The sequence below is a fragment of the Rhipicephalus sanguineus genome, chromosome 5 (assembly GCF_013339695.2).
Source record: "Rhipicephalus sanguineus isolate Rsan-2018 chromosome 5, BIME_Rsan_1.4, whole genome shotgun sequence".
Taxonomy (NCBI): domain Eukaryota; kingdom Metazoa; phylum Arthropoda; class Arachnida; order Ixodida; family Ixodidae; genus Rhipicephalus; species Rhipicephalus sanguineus.
Genome location: NC_051180.1, coordinates 150,173,050 through 150,179,091, shown reverse-complemented (window position 1 = coordinate 150,179,091; position 6,042 = coordinate 150,173,050).

Below are 6,042 nucleotides of genomic sequence, written 5' to 3'. Positions count from 1 at the left end.
CATGAAAAATTTGAGGGGGGGGGGAATTGTCCAGAACCCCCTCAATCCCTCCCTAGTTGTGGCCCTGCCTGCTATAAGCTTTTACTTCATGAAATAAAGTATTATGATCACCTTGTTTTGTCTGGCATTGCAAGCACTTGTGCCAAGACTGAAAAGTCCTAAAAGAGATGACATGACGGTAAACAAAGTTTTAGCAAGTTTTGGAGGGAAATTCCTTGGGGAAAATTAAAATTAAAAAAAATAAAACCCCAAAGCAGCACTTTTTTTTCGTTCCTTCCTTCCATGGACGCGTCGACACGTGTCAGTCGCGCACGTGTACACTACGCTGATGCTTGTGCGTGACGACGAGGTAGGGCAATGTCCGACACCAACCTGTCCGACTTAGATGAGTCATCTGATGATGAGACCGTGCCAATATCGCTTGGCGTGCGACCTTATCTCTATGAGCCGAGGAGGGAAGCAGCTGATTCCGAGCAATCGCCAGACTCGCCATTGGAACCAAATCCGGACGGAAACAGATTGCTGAACACAGAGTGGTACGTATGCATGCACAACAACACGTGCGTCGCGCCGGCGAGTTAAATTTTGCGTTTATTTGTTTTCAGGTGCCGCTGTTATCATTGCGCCGTAATGGCAACGTGTACAGAGTGCGTCTGCTGTGCCGAGAAACCTGCCGTCGCAGCCAAAATACCGCAGAATCGTGTGTGCGTCACGGAGAACCCCGAGTTCGTGACGTACTGCCTCACCCCCTTCACTTTAGAGGTTGAATATAGGAAACTTCAGCATTATCACCCGCGCTTTCATGACGTCGTCGAATTAAACGCGTAAGAGTTCAATTATTACACATAAATGTTTATCAGCTGTTGACCTGTCTGACTGTTCTCTTCGTTTTTTTACAAGACGATACAGGTACACTGCCCACAGGCAGTTTGCGTGGTGGGCCTACGGCCGCCTTGGGTCCGGAAACCGCGTCGTCCTGCCAAGCTTTGTTGTTCGTAAAATAAGAAAAACGTTCCCGTCGCTGGAGTACAAGGGATTCAAATGGTTTTAGGCAAGTATATGCACATAGCGCCAGCGAAACATAGTGTGTATTCATGCGTTGTTCTAATTTTCTATTCCTATTTTTCCAACCCTTGCAGGATTCACCCCCCCCCTCTCCGGTCCTGTACAATGAGCAAGAACACAAAGTAGCCAGAGCTAATGGCGAGATTGAATAAAGTCTCTGTGTGAAGTCGTTCATTTATTTAGCTTCTTGCCAGAAAGGGCACTGCTACAGCAAGGGCACATGAAGTACTCGCTGTCTGTCGCGTGCGGAGGTTTCAATGAAGCTATTTGGGCCTTACATATCGTAAATAAAACGTACTTTTCCTATTCCGCGCAACCAAACTGGTTGTACTGATTGTAACTACAGCCTCCAAGTTCGTATGTGCCGTAAGCGTCAGAGAAACCGCTGTACACGACAGGTCACCGGTGTGTGTTCTGCGAGAGAAACGATATCAAATAACTTATGAGCATGCGTCCGTGTTTCCTTCACAGTGCATGTTCACGCAGCTTTCTTCTATTAACATCTATAAAAAAAAAACCGCGCGCCACCGCAATGCTCATGCTTGAAGGCGCAGAGCAGACGACTCCTCTGCATCGGTCGGGCTGTCATCTACGTCACTTCCGGCCAGCTGTAATGGCGTCGTTTTTTTCTAGTTTCGGTCTCAAAAATAGCGTTGTTTGCAAGCTTTTTTCTAAGACAAGCACTTGTATTTCGAAGGTGAGATTTGGCAGGTAGCATTATCTCCAGCTAGACTACCTATATATTGACTTTTTGCGGAGTGCGAAATTTCGTTGCAGTTGGCCTTTAAAGAACGTGGAAGTCATTTGTTTCCTTGGTGGTGTGGGGATCGTGGTCTGTTTCCTCCACGAAATTGAATCGCACCACTATTGACTCCCTTTTGACACTCTTTCTCCTAGAAGTTCTGGCTGGGCATGCGACATCTCTCAAACCGGTAAGCCCAACGACTCCGGTGCTTGCTGATTCCGTGTGCGATCTACACCGCAGTGACCACAGGGAGCACCCAAAACCAGCCACCCGACACCTCTAACACGAAAAGCGAGGCTGCCAACAGGATGGCAACGTCTGCAAACGACGTGTCTAATGTGCCAGTGGTCGAACCGCCCCACATGCAACGCCGACTGCTCAAGCGGACAATCAGCATGCCTCTCCACGCACTGGATCTCCTGCGCCTGCTAGCCAACAAACTTCAACGACTGCTGGCGCACCGTCCGAACATCATGCAGAGAGGCCCGTGACACCAGTGACGCAGCACGCCAAAGGCTTTTCTTACTTGCTGTACAGCTTCGTGCCGGTCTTCAACATGTTCTCGCCTGCAAAAACCTAATTCCCTGGTAATCCTCCGCATAATACTGTTTACACGTCACCAGGACAGACCTTCCTTTAATTCGAGTGACTCCGATCTTGTTTCTGTTTGGTGTAGATATTTTGTTTCGCTTACTTTGCGAAGTTACAGAGTAGGACTACTTTACAGACCCACACAACTACGTGGGTTTGCAAAATGAAATTCAAATTGAAATTGCTGTTGTTTGAAATATGAACGTTAAACGTCTGTACGCCAACGTTCGTTGATTTCAATATGTATTATCAGCAATGTATCTGCAAAGCCTCTGAAAATTGTTATTGGAAGGATTTGTTACAGATGGGAGGACCTCATCAGGCGTTAATGCCTTTTGTGCTATTTCCAAGTGTAATTTTGTACACATGAATAAAAATGAATTCAATTCAACAGTACTTAAAGTTGGACGAGTTGGTACTCATTCATGGCTTCTTTTGCGCAAAACGTGCACGGACACAACGAAAAAAGAGGCAGACAACACGGGCGCCCGTTTTGCGCCCGTGTTGTCTGCCTCTTTTTTTCCTTGTGTCCGTAAACGTTTTGCGAAACGAAGTCATCAATTCAATTCAGTTCTTATTCAATAGCCTGGCAAGCTGACTCAGTGGCAGTGACATTGCATTGTAGATGAATATGATACTAAAGCATGGTTCACATGGTACAGGTGGCCGTGTTCCGATATGCGTGGAACACAAGAATGTTCAGTATCATGCATTGGTTACACGGTGAAGGACTTCCAGGTAGTGAAAACTAATTCAGAGTCCCTATGAAGGCGTGTCTCATAATCAGGATTGAAAAATTCCACTGAACGCACTTATTGCGGAAATCGAGTTCATGCGAAGCACTCCGCGTGTATCTGGCTAAGCTGTATTTCTTTTTTTTTTAATGCGAAGCATTTGTTAGCGAACCCTAGGTAATTTGAGAGTTTCTGTCTACGTATCTATCTATCTATCTATCTATCTATCTATCTATCTATCTATCTATCTATCTATCTATCTATCTATCTATCTATCTATCTATCTATCTATCTATCTATCTATCTATCTATCTATCTATCTATATCGCCACCTACGCCTGGGTGCTCTCGTGATTGCCTCGTTAACTTGGTGTAGACAAAATTTGTTATTTGAGGGTAAGATGATTCGACGAATATGACTGTCTGCTCATCGTAAGAATAACATGAGAAGCTTGTCGCGTACGTCGTCAAACCCTTCCTCCAGACACGTGCGGCAAATACCCGTTTACGATGGTCCGCGCTGTACAGGTATGCGCCACAAGTGATTGACACTTTGTATCTACCAAGACGTCAGAGCTTTAAGAAAAACCGACCTCGGCAGCGTTGACCCGAAGAATGCAAAGAATAAAAATTACTTTTTTACAAAATTAGCTAACCAGCACCACAACCACATTTGACGTTGCACCGACATTACGCGTACTCCAAACGGATGTATCCGGACTGCGCGTAATGTCTGTGCAGCGCCAATTGTGGCTGTGGTGCTGGCTATCTAATTTTATAACAGAGCAATGTTCTCCAGGTTTTTACAATAAATAAAAATTTAAGTAACAGCAAAGCATTAGATATCGACAATTTACAAATAAGCCTATAAAATACGTTTTAGATTACTTTCCATTTATTCGCTCGTAGGTCCATATATTCAATTTAGCAATAGAATCGGCGACTTTTCCAGATGGTATGAAACAAGCTAGGATGTCTGTGTTATTCGAAAACGGCGATATAAATAATGTTTCCAATTATAGGCCGATATCTGTCCTACTCATTTTCTCTAAAGTGCTAAAAAAAATTATTGCTGCCCGCCTAACAAAGTTTCTGGACAAACATAATGTAATAACAAACTCACAGTTTGGCTTTAGAAAAGGTAGATCTACTGAGGCAGCCCTGTTATCATTGAAAGAAAGTATCGTGCAAAGCATAGACAGCCAAAAATTCGCCCTCGGACTCTTCCTTGATTTTAGCAAGGCGTTTGATTGCCTCAGCCATGACATTCTTACATATAAGCTATCAATGTACGGAGTACGCGGGCACCCACTCGCTTTGATGAAATCAAATCTTGCAAACAGAACTCAGTGTGTATGTATCGACAACATCATCTCTTCTTTCGTAACACTTAAAAATAGAGTGCCGCAAGGGAGTGTTTTGGGCCCCCTATTATTTAACCTGTATAATAATGACTTAGTAAATATAGATCCTACAGTTGATTTCTTTATATATGCGGATGATAGCACCATACTCTTTAATGGAAAGGACGCAAACCAACTAATTATCAGATGTAATGCATTCCTAGTGAAACTATCTGATTGGTCACTTTTAAATGTGATTAGAATTAACGCCAACAAAACCAAAGCCATTCTATTTAGAGCCAGAAATAAACCTTTTCAGTTGGAGTACTCAATCACTTATTCAGGTCAAAATATAGAACTAGTTAATGAACATAAAATCCTTGGGGTAATATTTTCATGTCATTTGAGTTGGGACACTCATTTTAATAACATTCGGAACAAGTTTTCTGCTGTTGCCGGTGTATTATCTCGCTGTAGAGCTTTCATGCCGATAAAAGTCAAGCTACAAAATTTATCACGCAGTATTCACCTCGCAGTTTAATTATTGCAGTTTAGTATGGGCGACCACAACGCGAACTAACATAAATAAAATAATTACATTACAGAAGGCGCTTCTTCGGCACATTGCTAATATCGAACCCCGATCAACAACAAAAACATTGTCACAAAAATACCAAATCATATGGGTAGATCGATACTACGAATACCGTGTTTTACAAGTATTTTATTTTGCAAAAAAAGAATATAGCGATTTTCTTAGATCCATAGCGAGCTTGCAACACCATGAAATACCTGTGCACCTCAGAAACCCTGAACCTTGGTATGTACCACGCTTTCGCACCGAATATAAGTTGCAAACCATTAAACACAATTTGCCGAAAATTCTAAATAATCATGTGAACGCTACTAAATCTATCTCGCAAAGAATTGAAGATGTATTTTGTTAACATGTAAGCATATATATTATTGTATAATGATGCATATTAAATGCTCATGTTTTGTTTTATTGCCTCTCTATTTGCACAACGATGTCTCTTGTTGAATGTTAAACATCCTGTCGTAAAGAATGTACCTGAGTGTCAAATTTTTGTTTCAGGTGTGTACCGAAACGTTTACTGTTATCGCGCTGTCATGTACAACGCCTTCTGGGTCCAGTCAAGCTGCTCACGGCAGCTTTTAGCCCCGGAGGACGTTTCTAGTCTCTAACTAGAAGAATAAAATGCTGAAGTTGAAGTTGAAGTTGATACATATTAAGGGCGAAGCTCCTTATAGCATCACCTGGTCGGTCGTCGCTCCATGCGGCGTGTCCCCGCCGTCGCGTCTCCCGTATCATTCAATACATGGCGCCGTCTCATAAAGATGCATGCAAACTGCAGTTGGGTGACGATATACTAGATGGCGCTATCCCATAGAGATGTGTGCAATATGTGTGCAAAAAAAGAGAAAAAAAAAGAAAAAAAACAGCGGCACCTTGCACGCTAGATGACGTGCAGTAATCAAAGCTGCGTATCGCTTTAATTACTGCTGGTCGAAACCACTGAATATTTCACGGTGTAACCCTGAT